At 38.2% G+C, this 19,114-nt stretch overlaps 1 long non-coding RNA gene across 1 annotated transcript in view; it reads right to left on the reverse strand.

Annotated features, from left to right (window-relative positions):
• Positions 1–13,165: 13,165 nt before the first annotated feature.
• Positions 13,166–19,114, reverse strand: part of LOC146437730 (uncharacterized) — a 63,632-nt gene continuing 57,683 nt past the window's right edge. Inside the window, exon 5 of the long non-coding RNA XR_014851962.1 lies at positions 13,166–13,236. This is a non-coding gene — a long non-coding RNA (uncharacterized LOC146437730). The remainder of the gene's footprint in view (positions 13,237–19,114) is intronic.

Raw genomic sequence — 19,114 nt, forward strand, 5'->3', positions numbered from 1 at the left:
TTCAACAGTATATCTGCCTGAGTAAGGCCACAGGACTTGGATTTGATATAAATAAAGCTATGAAATATTCCCTCACCAAAAAGAAATGGCAAAAGAGCTGCTACTCTACCACCATAACACTGTATTATTCCAAGTGTGTGCTGTTGGATGGTTACTATGCCTGCATGGAGAGCTGCAGGGGAAGCAGTGCTCTGTGCTCCCTTCACCAACACAGATCTCCGCAGGTAATTTTAATGGGGCTGCTAATAACCTGGCAGCCTTCCCAGCCAGATGTAGCACATTTAAACATTGTCCTTACAGCTTTGTCAGAGCTGTTGACATGGCATGTCAGCAATGGAAAATTGCCACTGCACCCAGCAACCATCCCCACTGTATGGAATCACATTGTTAATCTGCAGCCAAATGCAACTTGAGGCGGAAGGAGAGTTTAGATTGCGCCCATCTGTATACTATCACTCCAGGTGGCAGGTCGTTCTTCAGGATTAGAGATTGAATCAGTCTTCCCATCATCAATACGCCCTGCTCCACAACAAGAACCTGTCAATCCAATATTTTACTTCCAGCACCGCAAGGACCGCACAGCATGGTAATGAAATTTCCCTGTAAGTAGACCACGGGGATCTATACCAGAGAGATACATCTCTTTAAAAAGCTCAGGAAAATCAGACACAATCTGGACAGTAACTTGGTTTCCAGTATCACCCTAACTGTTTTATCTGTTTAGGGTGAGCTCTACCAGACAAACCAGCATTTTCATTCTGGGTTATTTCTTCCTTTTGTGGGAGTAATTAGTATTAGGTAATTATTTCCCATTTGGAAATGTTTGACAGACTCAGAAAAGATATTAATTTCTGAAACAAAAACAAGCTTATTAATATACAGCCACTACATGAAATATTCTTCATCACATATTAAAACTATAACCTAGGCTAAAAAAATGGTTTCAAATTGTCCCTTATTAAAACTTACTGTTTTAATGATAAAAGATGTTATATATTATCTTTTCAAGATGCAGTTTAGCATCTTCCAGCACCAACTGGAATTTCTTCAAAACCCACTTCCTACTTGCAGCAGGCATTTTGCTGCACTGAGTAGTCTTCTGCCCCCTTAAATTTCCCATTTTCTATTCCTCCAACCAAGGCACCTAATCACCATCTCCACGACCTTCCTGAATCAGAAGTTTGCTTCAATACTTCAGGCATTTTGACTTTCTGGTGATAGGTTTATTTTAAAAATATATACTATAAAAATGTATGCATGCATAATAGCTGCAACACATATACTTTGATTAATACAAATGAAACTAATTTTGTGACAAAAATATAATGAGTGTGAAATTTTCATACTGTAACAAGCATCTAGCTTCTTAAAAGTGTGTTAATATTATATTATTGCATTCATTCCCACTTGGTTATATTGTGGATCATAAATTCAGCTCCCCCACCTTTTTTTTTCAGTGTTCATGTTTTAACTGATATGATTATTTACAGCACATGTTTTCAAAGCAGACAAGAATAGGAATAAATTCTTTTTTTAGTTTTTCACAATCTATTAATATTTTTTGGGTTTTTTAGGTTTTACATTTGTTAAACACCTAACAAGACCAAATTAACAATTATGAGCATTAAACAGAAATGACTATGTGACACAATCACAGAAACAGCTAAAAATAGGAAAGCAAAAGAAAAAGAAGACATTACAACTGTGGCAATACAGAAACAGAAGACAGGCTCTAAACCCCTATTTTTTGAAGCAGTAAGACTGGCAGAAACACATCCTGGAACATGTCTTTTACCTCACTACATCATTTTGTTTTGGTTTATTGTATTTGCAAACACAGAAAACACATTGTTTACAAATATAGTTTCTTAGGAAAGACATAATTTGATTATTATCAACATATTACTGTTGTATTTACCCAGGGAAAAAAAAAAAAAAAAACACATCAGCTTCTTTTCCTGACCTCACCTTTTCATTCTACTGACAGTGGGTTTGGATTGATGCTATTTCCTTTCCAGCTACAAAGACCACAGTCCAGGACATATGGAGGGGGCTCTGCCCACAGGACTACAGAGCAGGGAGTTAGAAATCCTGCTTCAGCTAGACTAAATTTTGTGGCTCATGGAAAAGAATATTAGTAAATATTCTGTGTGTGGCACCTGTTAAACCCACCCTGCACTGAGAGGAATACAATCATTCATTTCTTCATTCTGTGATCATTTAACGAGAAAGATCAGTCTCAATAAATTATCAGTATAGACTTAAATTTAATCTGAAGGATAAGGATGGAAATATGGAACTTTTCTCCCACATTCCTCAGTCATTTTATCACTTATAAAATAAGGCCACATCCGTTGTTATATCCTGCTATTTTTTCTTGGAGGCTAACTAACTTGATGCCATGAAAGGAAACAGCATATGAAAAGAAAAACACCTCTACCTCAGAAAAAGAAAAGTGTTGTGTCTAAAGCTCAAACTTCTCTATTTATTGTCAGCCTGAAAACTGACCTTTTTGACGACCTTGGCCTTGCTTGGTAATGCTTATAAGAAGATAAATGCTACATTTATGCTACAGAAAACCTTCACTGGCATCAGACCACCCGGTACAGTGCACTTGCATCCACATTTCCTCCAGGTTCAATTTCATCAATAAAGGATTAACTCTGTCCAAAGTGTACTGCAGCCCACACTGTATTGTGTTTGGCTTTAGTCCCTTTGACCCCATTTGCTGCTTTGTTACTCTTCCTGAAAGAAGGGGGTTGTTTTTGCTGTTCAAAATATGCGAAATAACAATCCTGGCACAGAAAGTTATTTTTTAAACACAGTGCTGAGTCTGTATTGTGTGCCATGGGTACAGCATGTGACATATTAGGATATTTTAGGGTGCAAGTTTGCTAAGGCTGTGTGGGAAGACAATGTAAACAAAGACACCAAAGCCTTACATTCACTTGAAAACGAGTCGTCCCTGGAGTGAACTACCTGCAAAACCTGACTTATGTACTCCAGAAGAAAGAAAGAAAGAAATCCTGTGAGTAAACTACTGGGTATGCACTGTGTATGCTAATCCAACAGGCTCCCAAGGGCCACTGGAGACCTGATTTACCCGAGTGCAGGTAATGCTCTAACAGTTCTTGGCTTTGCATTGCTAGTCAGCCTACTGAGTCTTTGGGAAGAGTCAGGACCTCAGATGGGAACATGACCCTGCTTCCAAGTGTGAGGATTCCCCTTTTCTCAGTTCCAGTTCAATTTTACCTTCCAGTGTCTCCGTGCCTGACTTTTTTACATGCTTACACACAGCTGCAGAAAGAGCTGGAAATTTTAGGGTACCATTTTGCCCCAACTGCTTGTTACCACCCAGTAATAGCAAGAAGCAGCACAGAACAACCTAAGTGGTCACTGCTATCCTCGGGCTGAATATCTGTTTTAATTGTCCCCCTTTTCCAGTGATAAGTTCACTATAGCCAAAGTTTAGTGCTGCAGAACCAAAGTTCCTGTTGTATCCCTTTGCAGTGGCCTGTGTACTGGTTTACTGCACATCCCATCCCATCAGTGTGGGGTAAAATACAACTGATCAACGTTTGAAGGACCTCTTTATGTCTTTAGATGGACACCAATTTTAATACCATTCTTTGTGCAAAAGAACCTTCCAACGCAGACAAAGAAACAGCAGAAGGAACGAAACTTAAAGGACATGAAATTGAAATGAGCAGGCCATGTGTCATTCCCAAAGGGATTTTGGCTCAGTGCTACAAGCATCTTCCAGGATTAAGCATCAGGCATTAAATCTGGCCTCCCACTCTGCCACACACAAAGGATGAATTGTGTTACTGAGTTTCCAAGTGGGGAAATGTACTACGAAACTTTCAGATTCACCTTTGTACTTCTCATATTTTCAGGTTGCCTGAGAACCTGTTGAACTTCTGGCATCAATTAGAGGAAGTTTAAAGCTACTCTCCTGGCTGCAAGCATCCCTTATGAGCCATCCACCTGTCCAGAAGAGCCAGATAATGGACCATTCTGGACCTGCCTGTAACCCCAGGACACCTCCCAAGTGAGGAGTATTTCTAAAGGCTTTTACCCTTTTATGACCTCTTTATATTGCCAGAGTGATGTCATTTGGATGAGTCCACTGAAGACTTAACTCCTTCATGTGCATTTTAAGCTGATGAATGCAGAAATGCACCCCACCACAGTCCATGGTGGATTTATCTGTCACTCAGGCATGATGAATTTCTCCTCTCACTAAGCAGCATCGCAGCGAAATTTTCTAGCTACATAACTAGAATGAGACTTTACATTGTATGGTGCCCAGTTACAGCGGTTTAGTGGACATACCAGTTTTAATGAAAGATAGAGGAAAGGTGGGTGATTTGTGTAGAAAGTAGCATCATCTGAGAAATCATTTTAAAAAGATGATTACAGCCATGATATGTGCAGAGGCATAGTGAAAGAAATTGACTTATATGGCCAGTTATAATATATTTCACATAATGGAGGAAAAGCTGAGTCAATGAACAATTTTGTATCCCCGTTAGTGCAAAATGATTACAGCCCCCTTTATCACAGCTGTACAATGTGCTGACTGAACAGGAAAACACGCAGTACACAGAGCATAGTGATTTCTACCACCCTACAAGTAAATGTCAGACTTGTTTCATCTATTCAGTGATTTCCTTAATGAAAACGTCAGCATAATGCTGGCATTTTCCTCCTTTCATTTAATTGCTGCTCTCCTCTTTCATCCACTATTTGACCTTTGCATGCACTTGGTAGCTTGCCCAAGGTGCTGTCACACCTTCATTGCTCCTCTCTAATGATGGTCTTTCCCTGCCAGATTCCAGCAGGATATTTGGGAAGGTATTGCAGGGCCCTGTTCCCAGCAAAGTGATGAAAATCTGAATGCTTCACTACTTATGGTGATTTTTCACTTCTGCTCTGAAAAGAATAACCAAATGATTGTTTACCAGAATTAACCTGTTCAAATAGCATCCTGCTACAGCAGTCTAGGACTCAAGAGAAGCAGGAACAAGTATTGCCCCAGCAGCACAGGAATACCCAGGATTAATAACTGCCACATTTATAGTATCATGTTGCACAGAAAAGACCTAATATTACTGTTGAAAAAGTAGTTCCCCTGAAAGACTAACACTTCATCTGGATTTATACTATTTCCAGTAGAAATACAAGTGAATCATAATTTGAGTGGCTGAAATAGAAAGATAATATATTTTTAATAGATATCCTGATTGTGCACCATTTTTCCTGGTGGTCTGAGGTGATCTGTCTTTATTTGTAGATAAAACATCTACGTACAGAAACACAAGGAATTCCTGCCTCAGGCATAAAGCAGTTACTAGCAGCAGTTAAGTCTAAACCAAAGATAACCTATTTGAGGAAAGGAATTTTCAGCTATTTAAATCTCTTTCCACATGGCATAACAAAACATATCTTATAAAAACAGCTAGGTTATGAATTTGACAGGTTTCTTCTATGCCACAAGTCTCTTACTGTTAATCAGGTCTCCACCTGTAATACCTATAATCAGTTTTACCTCATGAAAAAGTGGATAAAAAGAAGTTCAAAATGAGGCATACAGCAAGGTATTGAACATAATAAGTAGGCTAAAGTATTTAAAGCTTTAGGTATATATTTTTCACTTTTATCAGTTCACTTCATGCTGGGAAATATAACATGAAAAAGAAGGAAAGGTATTTCACATTCCATAGGAAAATGTTCACAGCCTAAAAAACAGAGAAAGGATCAGAAGTCAGCAAATGGCTGCAGTGGGCTCATCTCTGCCATGGACAATAACACACAGGCACCTCAGCACCAGATCAGCATCTCTGAAGTTTGCAACACCAACAACTCCTTTAAGCAACTTTAGACACCTGTGATTGAGATTTTTGGCCATGTGCTCTGTAGAGGAGCATAATCGAATGACAAAGTTCTGCCGTAATAAATGACTCCATGTAATGGTGAGTGCTGCAGAGCAGATTGCTTATTTCTAGGAGTGAAAGATACACTACTCGTTCAAGGATAACCTGATAATAGATCACAAGGAATTCCAATGCCACAAAAGACTAAGCAGAGCCTTGGGATTTCACCAAGAAGAGGGACGTAACTAACCTAACACAATCTAATGATGAAGGAGATTCACTGCAAGCTGAAATGCTGATATACAACCTTCTCTTGTCTCGCCTCACCTTAAGGAACTGAAATGTTTTCCACAATGGGCCATAAAGCCTCTGCTTTCCCCTGCAACAAAAGCCAACCTGTCCTACTATGCAGGAAGGAAATCTGCACAAGAACTCTCAAACTACGAAAACAAACCACTACTTTCAGCTAAACAAAATCAGTGCAGTAATACAAATTTCCTATGTCCTGCACAAGAAAACCTTCTTTATCAAACCCTGTAAAAACAACTTGGAAAATGTGATCTAGTTTTAGCATATCCTTCAAGACTATCAGTTTTACACCAGGTACTATTTTGTTAGACAGCGTTTTTGGTTTGGAGGGACAGACTGCATTGTTGTGGAAGCAAACTTTACACATTGGGAACTTTTTATATGAAATATTGCATCTTTGTTTATTGGTAAAACTGAGGCAATGGCAACCAAGATACCCCTTGGCTTAACAATATATGAAGAAAGGCAAGAGGTGCAAGTCTTAGAGTCACTGCAAAGAGAGAATTTGAGCTAGTTTTCTGCATCCTCCAGAAGAGGGAAATACATATTTTGATTTTGAATAGGAGAACAAATAAGGAGAATAAAGCCCTAGCAGATACAGAGAAAAGTTTAATTCTTTTCACAAGTGATATTTCTATAGAAAGTTTTCAAAGGAAAGGAGTCAAACATAAGTTTTCCCTCTCCCATCAGAGTCTGGGACCATTATTCCGTATTGACCAAGAGAAACGTAGAAAGATCAAAGTATTATAAAACTATGCGCATCTCCATCCAGGCTTGGATGGCCTTTTTTGTTTGTCAGAAGATGCGTTGCCATCAGATTTAATCTATGTCCTATTCCATTCAAAATAAGCAAGTTTGCTTCCTGCTTTCAGCAATTTTAATTTTCATTTGCATGTTCACCAAAGTTTATAACTAAACTGATGGGTTATCTTTTTAAAACTATGTATTTGGCATTGCCAGCTATATAAGTGACTGAGTTTTTCTAGATTGAGTTAAATACTATCCAACCGTGCAGACAGACAGAAAGTTTTTACTGTGAGGTTACCCAGGAGGTTTCTCTAATAGTCACTCCTGCCCCTACCCTGAAAAGTAAATAACTAGTGGGTTATATTTTTAATTCAAAATTGCGCCTTCCCATCTATTTGTTGTCCCGTGGCATAGTTCATCAAGACTAGCTGTATGTCTTGCTGTGGAAAAATGGGAAAAAAAAATTTCATCTATTTTTTTTTCTTTTACATCCTGTTGAATATATAAATAGTTCATTTTGACATTCTTCCCTTCCTCTCTTTCTCTTTCCTGATCCTGTATAGCTTTATATTGTTTTATAGGCTAAAAGGGCACAATTGAAAGTGTTTTAATGACTGTTTCTACTGCAACACATTAATGAAGTTTGCCTATGATTTTTTTTTTACTACACTGTTAATCTGACTAACAGCTCACTTGTTAATTTAAGTAGCTTACCCTGTTTTGTTGCTTAGAGCCCCAAATTCTTAAGATTTTCTTCTAGAATTACCTATGAGCAATCCTGTAAAGTTTTGAATATGAAGCTTATTACCATTTAAAGTAGTTAACTTTAGGTAGTTAGGAGAAGTGATTCTATGACATAAGTCAAGTAATTTTAGCAGAAATTAGGGAAACAGTTTTTTTTGAAGCACCATAATTTTCATTAAAATTCCCCAGGTTTGAAAGAGATTGACTGAGATCTGCACTTTAGAAATTCTTTTCCTCTTGCTGAAGACATTGTGCTTTATTCATTTACAATAATAGGCCACTTCATAGAGTATTATTATTCTCAGTGAATAATTTTGAAGGAGAGCATTGTAATGACCTAACAAACTGAGAGCTCAGGATTTGAAAATCAGAGAGGAAAATTTATTAGATGGTAATTCTTAGCCAAAGGAAAAGTCTTAAGTACTGTTTGAGGACTTTCTTGATTACCACATTCTCAGCTTCCTGGCTAACTCTGAGCCCAAACAGCCTGACTGACAACTCATGTGCTTAATGTTAAAATAACACTGAAGTGCTTTAAACCAGCACCTAAATATTTCATACAGATATGATCAGAAGCATGTATTCATCTTGGACAGGGAATCACATTCCATTTACATACCTCCTTGTCTTTGAGTATATGGTCTGAAGTTCAGAGCCTTAAAAATACATTTATTTCAAAGGGTGCTGGATCTGGCATTAACGAATAACTCTTTTTGAAAATATTTAATTGAGCTCTGAAAACTCCATGGAATACCAAAGCAATTTTTAGTACAGTTTGACTAAATTCAATGGTCAAACTTTGTAACACTTCTGGGTCAAGCCCTAAAATTTCTGAAACTAGAAGACTTGATGGCATAACCCTTACTGCAAGCAAACTAAGCATCAGGATGGATCCACATGGCTTCTGCAGAAACAATATTTTCATTTAATGCAATCCAGAGAGCATCATAAGGTTTAACTACACAAGTGCTGGTGCTGCACCTAGATCAGAGCAGCCCCTGGTGTCACTGCAGGCTGCGGATGAGCAGATGGAGAGCAGCTCTGCCCAGAGGGACTTGGGGGTGCTGCTGGAGGAGAGGCTGGACATGACCCAGCAATGTTAACTCACAGCCCAGAGAGCCAAACGTGTCCTGAGCTCATCCAGAGCCACAAGGGCAGCAGGGGAGGGAGGGAGGGAGGGAGGGAGAGAGGAGATTCTGCCCCTGTGCTCTGCTCTGCTGAGACTCCACCTGCAGTGCTCATCAGCTCTGGGCTCCCAGCACAGGAGGGACATGGAGCTGTTGGAGTGAGCCCAGGGGAGGCCACCAAGGTGATCAGAGGAATGGAGCACCTCTCCTGTGAGGAAAGGCTGAGAGAATTTGGTTTGTTCATCCTGGAAAAGAGAAGGCTTAAGGGTGACCTACTTGTGGCACTTCAGTATCTGAAAGGAACTTACAAGGGAACTGAAGAGGAACTATTTACAAGAGCTTAGAGTGGGAAGACATGGCAGAATGGCTTCAAACTGAAAGAAAGTAGGCTTAGATCAGACTTGAGGAAGAAATTCTTTCTCTGAGGCTGATGAGGCACTGGCACAGGTTGCGTGAAGAAGCAGTGGATGCCCCATCCCTGAGAGTGTTCAATACCAGGTTGGATGGAGCGTTGAGGAGCCCAGTCTAGTGAAAAATGTCCCTGCCCATGGCAGGGGGTTCAAACTAGGTGATGTTGAAGGTCTCTTCCAACTCAAACCATTCTGTGATTCTGTGATTCCACTCCTAGGACTTCTACTGAGCACAGTCAATAAATTTGCTGCCTTGGAAGCAAGTAACGACAATAAACAACTATAGCACACTACTGCAAGTTTTCAAAGTTAATTGGATCAGCATATAAAAATGTTTTTCCTGTGTAATAAATCTCATTATAATCAACCTCTCTATGGCAGGCATTTCCTTATGACATGCAAATTTCAATTATTTATTTAGAATATATTCAGCATTTCATGTGACTCCATTTTCTGTTTAAAAAATTTGAGAGTTGTATTAAATACCCAGCTCTCCTTTGGAAGCTGTTCTTAGTAACATTTTATGCCGACATAATAATGGAGATTTTCAAATATTCAAACTATACTTTGGAGGTGGAAAAAGGGTTTCACTCAAACTTCATTTAGGAGTATCCTGCTTAAATCTGCTCTGCCGATTTGCAATTGCTCTTTGCAATATACAACATGGAAAGAGACAAAGGTTTAAGGATATTTTACCTATTTTTCCCCAACACAAGAGAAAAACTCCATGATATAATCATTATTTATTTTCATATCAAAGTTCAGTCTCAATGAGCTCATGCTAGATTTCCGAGTATAAAAACAACATCTATTGAAGGAGAAATACAAAGCACTGACAAAAATGTTCTAGTGGTCCACTGATGCTATGAATCTCTTTCTGAACCAGTGTTGTTAAACATTCTGGAGAATAACTAGATGACCTTATTCAAGGCAGAAAAAAAAAAAAGGAAGCACCAGAAAGCAGATGTTTTCTAACAGAACTCTTTCCCAGTTTAATGAGTTTCTCATTGTTTCTTGTAAGACATGAGGAACATGGCAAAAGTCATACGTAAGCCACACAATGAGATTGCAAGTTACAGAGATATGGAGTTCCTTTTATTTCCCGAGTAACAAATGCTTCCCCTCCATCATAGTTACTGTGAATACAGAACAATGAGACCACAACTTGTCCCATGGATAATTATTATATAAATCTGTACAAAACATGTTTTCTTTTGTGATTCTAGTCATGTAATCTCACTAGGAATGAAAAAACTTTCATGATGATGGCCATCCCTTAAGATTGCACGACTCAGCCTGCAAATTTCTGTTCATTTACTTTTTTATTGTTTTTGCAGAAAATTGTATAGAATAATACATTACTTCAATGCAGACTAGACTGTCACTTAAAATAATTTCCAAAGAAGAATTAGCATTTAATAAGGTCTTCAAGCTCATTTTGTTTTTTTTTTAACTCACACAGAAAAATTAGATTTATGTGGAAGAAATAACTGAAATATATGTATCACATGGTCAAAGAACTAATCAGTAAAGCATACAGCAGGAAAACAAGGATTAGTAATTGGAGTAGATTAAATCATATGTCTCATTAAAATGAGGGGTGAGGCATTAAAGAAAACTGATACACAAAGCTTGTGTTTGTAGTCAGTGTTTATACACTTCCAGGTATCACAGGAACTTTGATCATGGACAGCTAAATGATGAATGCTAAAGTGTGATAGAAGGATACACCAAAAACAGATACTTGAAGGTCCATAAATAAACCCCAGCTAAGAATTGTTTGATGCCAGAATCAAATATCAGCTTATGAATGATTGGTTGCACCCATCACAAGTATTTCTCCTCTTTTTTTCTTTCTGGCCCATTGAATATTTAATCACTCTGTTCAAAAGAGAAGAAATTCAAAAGGAGCAGTAATTGTAGAAAACCCACTGGACAAAGACAACAGATACACAGTGTATGTAGATTTCAATCTCCCCTGATCCCACCTCTCTGGCTATTCCTCATGTGACAGGCATAGGAAAAATAAGTGACTGCAGAAAACAAAAGAGCATGGTAAGGATACGAAACACCTTCTGAAGTTGTTTATATGAATTCTCATCTTCCGTCTTCAGGTTTTCCTATTAACTGGGTGTGATTGCTCTGTATTCTCTGGATTCCATTGTGAACCCTCCTTTGCACAAGGGAACAAAGACAACTTGTAGATTTTTGACGCAGGGATTGGTTTTGAGGATGGTTACTACCATGCTGCTAAAATGCCATTTGGATACGTGTGCCCCTTGGCAATACACAGGCAATCAAACAGGAACCTCTTTCTTAACTGGTGCAAGCTAAAAGGAATTTTTGACTCTTACTAAAAACACATTCTGGCAACACTGTGTGGACCCTCAACTCCTGTGAAAAGTCTCATAAAGTATTCCTGAATACAATCTCTACATTCAATTTGGCGAGGACAACAACAAACTCAGGGGGCTTTAGGTTTGTAATATCTCTTTGCCTGCAGATGAAAGTTCTGCCTGTGATTTTTGCCTTTGCAGAATAAGGAAAGTGATCGGTTTTGTCTGCCTGTGTGGATTTGAGGTCTGCCTTCTCCATTTCCAAACTAATCCAATAAAATAAAAAGCGCTCTGGAAAGCATGACTCCAATGAGAGAGGCATATTCTGACTTTGAGGGAGAAAAAGTGTCTGCATTAGGATGATAAATGACTGACTATAATTAATTAATCAATTAATTGATTTTACAATAAAATCCAGTATTAGAAGTAGTACTGGCCTTAAATACACCATGACCTGCAGTTTTATCTGATAAATTATGCTCCATCAAAATCCACACTCAGCAGTTATTTATCGTGCAAAGCTCCAAATTGAATCTTCTGAATTAATTTGGATCCCAAGTATTTTGCATTTGTATTGCCACCCAAAAGGGTTCTTGTAAAAATCATGTTTAAAAAAGGGATATACAATATTTACTGTAGAAACATGCTTGACTTTCTATGATATTAAAAAAAGCTTAGCAAAAGGGAACAATGCTCATCATCTAAATGTCTGGTCTAGAAAAATTACTCCTGGGGTAATTTCAGGATGCTGCTCTCCCTGGATTCAATTTATGTTCTGCATCTACAATAAAGGGCAAATGTCTCTGCAGTTCCCTGCTGAAATCAGTGTTGGGCTTGTACTTCTCAGTCTCACAGCTTGGAAGAATGCCATTACAAAGGAGCACGGAAAAGGGAAATGAGCCACCACAGAGAAAGTCAAGAGTGAAGATGCACTTCAAATCAATTTCGCCATGAAGTTGAGCTCTTGTTCTGTCTGGTAGGAATAGATTTTAACAGATAGGAGAGAATAACCTCAGGGCTACTATTCTCCTCATCACACAGATTTTATTCTTTTTTTTTTTTTTTAATCTTTTCTGGAAAGAACAAAATGTTACAGAATTTTTTTAAAAAACATTTATTTTAATGGAGCTAAATGTCTAAGAAAATCTCAGAAAAGTTGTTCTGTCTGGAGAAAAAGATGTGATTTAACTTATGAAACACGGTAAAGAGCTTATTTAATTGGGACTTTGTTATTCTAAGTGCTACCTTGCAATAGTGGGAGAGATGTTGGAAGAGACAAAAGATGATGGCAGACAATAAAGTCTGATCAGTCTGATAAAGTGTGAGAAGGAAATTTTAAATGGCATTTGATAAATAACATATCAAATAAAGGGCACAATTCAATAAGGGATCACAATTCAAATATTCAGTGGTATTTAGAACACTACACTAAAATATGTTTTTGTTAGTACTATCCTACTGCACAGGACACAAATGAGGAATTAGATTTCAGAATAGCTGAAAAATCACAAGAATTTCATAACCACTAGAAGGCTTTTCCACAACTAACAGAAATATAGGTCATAGGACTGAAAAAAAAAAAAAAAAAAAAGAAACATTCAGCTTCAAATACTTGCCATAAACCCATCACTACAGTTACACACATCAGCATCTTTGAGTTCAGCTTGCAGCAGCAAACAGTCAGCTACTGTTGGCAAAAAAGAGAAAGCAAAGTTTGTTGCTACAAATTTCTGGATTATTGCTCAAAATATCCATGTCTACAGCATGGTTTAGAGCAGCTCCATGGCTCAAATGTATTTGGGATTTGTTATCATTTGGGCAAGCATGACAAGATAAGATCTTAACAACTATATTCGAAACATACACAAGTTGGTTTACACTGCCTACAGCGCTGCATTGATTCCTATCTCTTTTCTGGGTTATTTCACTAACAAAAGGGTCATAACAAATGTGCACAGAGCCAATAAGCCTACAGGCATTAAATCCCCTCTGCTCCTCAAAGTCTTTATATAACAAAATTGTGTGGGGTTGGTTGTGGCTTAGATACATCGCCAAAAGAGTTTTCATCGACTCGCCATTTATTCACATTGCAGCATTCTCAAATTCACTTAATCTATTTTTAGAGACAGATAATAAACATTTATATGATCAAAATAAATAATACAGGACTACTGAAATATCTCAAAGGCTTTGCTATTCCGAGTGGCATCAGCTCCTGCCAAGGAAGTGCTCTCAGCACTAGCCACACTTCAGTTTTCAGCCATTTATTTTTGACATAATGAAAATGCCTTCTCTCCAAGTACATGGCCACTCTTCCCCTCTTACGTCAGAGTCTGCAAGCTATCGAGGGCAAAAGATGTATGAGCTTGTTCAGACTGAGAGAGCCAGCAACTTAGTCAGTGTGCTTCTTTTTTTAGTGTTTAATACCTTTCCCGACTGCAGCAGATTTAGTGTGCTTGGAAGTTAACACTGAAATATGTGGACCACCACTGTTTGAGGGACAGTGACCGCTGAGACACGACAGTGAGTCAGAATTTTTGCTTATTCTACATTTAAATTGTGGTTAAAGAGATAGGATAAATAATTTTTTTTTTAAAGAATTCCACCATCAGGCCGTGCCACTGTGAATCACACATTGCTGCTTACCAGACATGTCTCTGTAACAGCAGCTGCTTGCATTCTTTTGTGTGTGCTTGCAGTGTGCAGGCTGAAAGTCCTAAAATGAAGAGGAAAAGGGGGAAAAATGGATTCCCCATGATCTGACCAGATTCAGACTGAAGAATCTGAGGCGGCAGCTGCTTAAAGCTTAGGAGGTGTTTATCTAACTAAACCTGAGGGATTAATATATTACACCATTCCTAGATAACCTATCTGCAAAGGCATTAACTAAGGGTTTGGAACACAAGTGAAAGCATTCACCACTTCAGCAGCCTAAAATCGCAGCCAAGCCACATTAGAGTGCACACTGACATCAGATCAGTCCTTTCTAAAGATCTATACAGAACTGCATTGTTTCCTGCAATCAGCAGTTTTAGGCCAAATTCTATGAATCCCAGTGACCTTGTCTTTTATCGAATAAAATGTGAAGCACTGGGGAATTGAATGGAAACTTTAACTAAGCTCAACAACAGTTTAAGCATTCTGTGCTGGGATATGCAAAAGAACAAGGCTATTCTGTAAAAGTACCAGCAGCCATGTAGTAGATTAAATTGTATGTACCAGCATCTCTGAAATTCAATCCTTTCTTAAATAATTTCAAAGGCAGATGGACAATGTTTTGCCAAGTCTGCAATTTGGTGGTGATGAAATTGCCTCATGAATGTGAAGCTAGATGACTACTTAGAATTTCATATATTTGTGAGAGAACAGAGGAAGAATTATCTGAGGTCTTCTAAACTGCAGGAAAAGAGAGGGAATTGGCTACATGCTGAAGCATCGACAAAAGGACAAGTTGAATCTGTTTATAAGAATGCTGGCAGAAGATTTAAGTGCCTTACAATTTCAAATCAAAGGCCTGCTGGTGGAGAAAAGCTGGAGAGAAAAAAGAGAAATCTGCAAATGCACTTACACTTTGCTTCTGATATGAGATAGAAAAGAGGAACAGAGAAATTAAGAGAGGGGAAGGAATGTAAGGAATTTTTATACAGGTAAACATTTCCGAGCTTAAATTTGCAAAAAAAAAAATTGGACATAGAGGGAAAAAATAATAACTATGGTAAATACATTTGAAAGAATCCCCTGGCATATTAAAAAAAATACAGACTCTTTAAAAGTTTTGTATGATAGCAAGGATGTTTAAACACTTAGTAGTTATATACTGGTTTGATGAGTTTGTTAGAATACTTGCAGTATAAGCTATGCAAGCTACTTGTAGGTCACTTTGCCATGCTACACTTCAGCTGTTTTCTGAGTTATATTGAAGGGAGAGGTTTTATAACTCATTTCCTACAGTTGGTTTTAGTTTGTGCAGATCCTGCCTGTGCAAAAGATCTCAACACTGGTAGATAACAGAGCTGAAACATACTACTATCTCTATAATGATGCAAATGATCTCATTACTCTTGATATGCTATACCTGCATTTTCTACAAGGGAGACAGAAATAAATGATATCCACAGCCATCTTCTTGTTTGGAACATCAACATCCCTACAGTTACCAAACATTGATAGGAGCACAAAATAATGGCAGATCAATTCTGAAAAAAGGGATGAAAGCAAAGCTTAAAAACAATTTGTAAAAGGACTCAGACTTCTGAAATATATGTGACTTTGAATATCTGACTTCAGCTATGTGATCCAAATGGTTTCTGCTCATTGTCTCTTTGAACGATAAGAGTTTGCAAACACTGAATTTCTGATTTTGATTTGAAGCTTTATTTCTACATTTAATTGTCCCAATTTCACCCTGTTTCAATGCCAGCTGACATGGGCTTGGGACCCCAGGCAGCAGCAGTTTTGGGAGGACTGTCTAACCTTGGGAGGAGCTCAAGTTTGTAGCAGCTTTGGGACACTGCTGCTCGTGAGATGGACCCACATTGGAGAAGTTCACAGAGAACTGTCTCACGTGGGAAGGACCCCATGGCAACACAGGGGAAGGATTCCTCCCACTCAACAGTGGAAGAAGATCTCAGTGATGAGCTACCCAAACCCCCAAGCCCTGTCCCACTGTGCTGTTGATGGGAAAAAGGGAGCAGTTGGGAGAAGAATGATGTTTTAAGGGTTTATTTTACTTGTCATTTTCCTCCTCTGTCTCTGTTAGTGAAAAATTCACTTTGTAACTCTAAGTTGAGCCTGGTTTGCCCTTGGAGTGTTTCCTCCCAGTCCTAATCTCAACTCATGACCCCTTGTTTAATTATTTTCTCTCCTCTGCCCAGCTATGGCAGGGGAGAGCAAGTGAGTTGCTGTTGTGGGTTCCTGGGGTGTTTGGCCAGGGTCAAACAACAACATGGCCTCATGCAGAAACATGTATGTTCACATCCACCTGAGCCTAATTGCAAGGAATTCAATCCCAAACTTCCCTCCACAATGCCTTAGCCAGAAAACAAGGCAGCCTGGATCAGAGCAGTATGGAATGATTCAGTCTGTCCTGTAATATCTGGACCTGCCTACTTTCATCATCCTCAGTAGGCAGAAAGATCACCGTCTGGTGATTCAAGAAACATCTGTGGCATATTTTTAGAACTTCTTTCAGCCCTCTCCATTTGCTTTCATCACAATCTTTTGTCTTTCCACCCTGCTACTTACTTTCATTTTACCTATGGCAAAACTGGAACAATAACTTCAGATTTTGCTAGTCTCTGCTCTTATTCCCTCTTTTAATCTTTGCCTTACTTTCCCATCTCCTCACGTCACAGCACAAACGCACTTGTCCTACCCCCCTGCCTTTTTAACTACCATTTCTCCTCTCTGTTTAATCTCCTTACACTCAGAAATAGCACTCTGTGTCCTGCCTTGAACTGCCAGCTCCCTCCAGTACAGCTAAGTTCCTCTTGAAAGCAGTTCCCTTTTGGCTCCTCTGAATGTGTGCTATGGTAATTTTCTGCCATCATCTTCCTTCCACAGGTCCCTCTAGATTTGATTGCAGTTCTTGGTGGGAAATCCAAAATAATTTTTGTTTTGTCTCCTTCACTCTTGCCTTTAAATTGTCTCAGTCTGCCATTACTTGCTAATTTAAATTTAAGGTAACTCTCAGCCCTACCTGAGCATCCCAGCCCTGTTGCCTCCACATCTGACATCTTTTTATGAGTGACCAGCTATCAGTGTTTCAAGTTCTAACAAATTAAAACAGGCACCTTGTTTTAATCCCAATTTTTTAAATCAAATCAACCGGCATTTCACTGTGATATGTATTTGAAAATACAAGTTATTTGGCCTTCCCCCACTAATTCAAAATGCTGCTACAAAGACTGATCTTCTGCTACAAAGTTGTATCCACATCACACCACTCTTGTCATTCTTCTACTGCTAGGTCACTATTTTAATCTATTTATCTTTATTCCTTACGCTAAGTACATCATAGCCCTATCCAATTCCCTTTTCAGCAATTTCCAGTAATTCAGCAGCAGAACTCCAAACGACTTCTCGTCTCAATCTCCATATTTTAACTGTTCTACCTCTCACACGGCAGAGTTAAAACCATCTGCCCATTATTCTGAATCTCCACCCCATTCATAAAATACTCCCTTATAAAGCCTTGGAAAACCTGATAGTGATTGCTATTTCTGTTCTAGACATATGTAGGTATGTAAATACTATATTTTAATGGTTCTATTCTACACTGATGCTCCTGTCAATACTGTCACTGCTACTCCAAGCAACTACAAAATCTGTCCAATTCTTTTCAGTGTAGATTTCTGTGACTCTTCATCTGGATTTACAGGATCAGTATTTCCTCTTGAGTTGCTCTCCATTTTGAACTAAAAGCTTAAGGCGTTTTTAATATTTTTTTGTGAAACAGTATTTGCAGTAAAATGGTACATGGAAAAGTAGTAGGAATATCTACAGAAAAGCAAGCATGTTTATACTGAATTACCTGATTTCTGTCTTTTGTGATTCTGCATATTTAGCATCATTTGGTTTAGGATTAAAGACCAGCAGAAATGACTGGTAAAGACTTATAAGTACATTTAATCCTATTTTATACCGAGGTCTTTATTGAATCATGTATTTTAAGTTACACTCATGAGAAGTGCAGAGAAAGGCACACTGAACTGGTCTTATACAGCAGTTAAAAGCCTTCTTCAAATGCTAATCATTTATAATTAGTCTACTTCAATTAGTAATGAACAAATTGCCCTCTCCAAGAAAAGAGAATATATTCCATGTGCTGATTAAAAGGGAAGAGTGATCTTCAAATTCTGAAGCGAATGATTGATGTGAAGCAAAACCCTCTCACGATTTTGTTCCTTTAACTCTTTGATGAACTCATCAACAAAAGCAAGTTTCCCAAAAGTCTTAGAAACATTATTAGCAATTCACATAAAGAAAAGCACATCTGTGTTCATACGTTCTCACTTTAAATACATCCTTACTTTAGCGCTATTTTATGCCATTTACTAAGCAGGTGTTATCTTCCCTCTTTTTTTCTCCAGGAACCAGCTTTTAATTGGCTACTTTCTAAGGTGCAAAAAAAACATCAAAAAGCAATTGGCTGGTTGGGAACTGATTGTTAGGCAGTAGTCCCAAAAAGACCTTTGGGCTGGAATAAAGGCTTCCTATTGATTCAGTACAACTTCAATCGCTAAAGATTACACAGTTTATGAGAAAATACCTAAGCTGAATTTTGATACAAGACTTCTTTGACTTACTCGGTATCTATTCTAAATAGCCATGATAATGTTTACTGGAAGAGTGGTTTTGCTTAGTATTAATACACAAGTTCTTCAGACAATATTGTACTTCATGCTCAAGCATATGCAAATCAATAGTTTTGAATCACCTATACTGAAATGGGGTAGGGATGAGGGAAACAAAATTGGATAATTAATTCAGAAAGTAACTTTCTGCTTTCTGCCAACCGCTGAATAACAGAAAATCAATGTTCTGTTCTTTATGTTTTGTTATTA

This window comes from Lichenostomus cassidix, chromosome 4 (assembly GCF_008360975.1).
Source record: "Lichenostomus cassidix isolate B80296 chromosome 4, HeHo_3.0, whole genome shotgun sequence".
Classification (NCBI taxonomy): Eukaryota; Metazoa; Chordata; class Aves; order Passeriformes; family Meliphagidae; genus Lichenostomus; species Lichenostomus cassidix.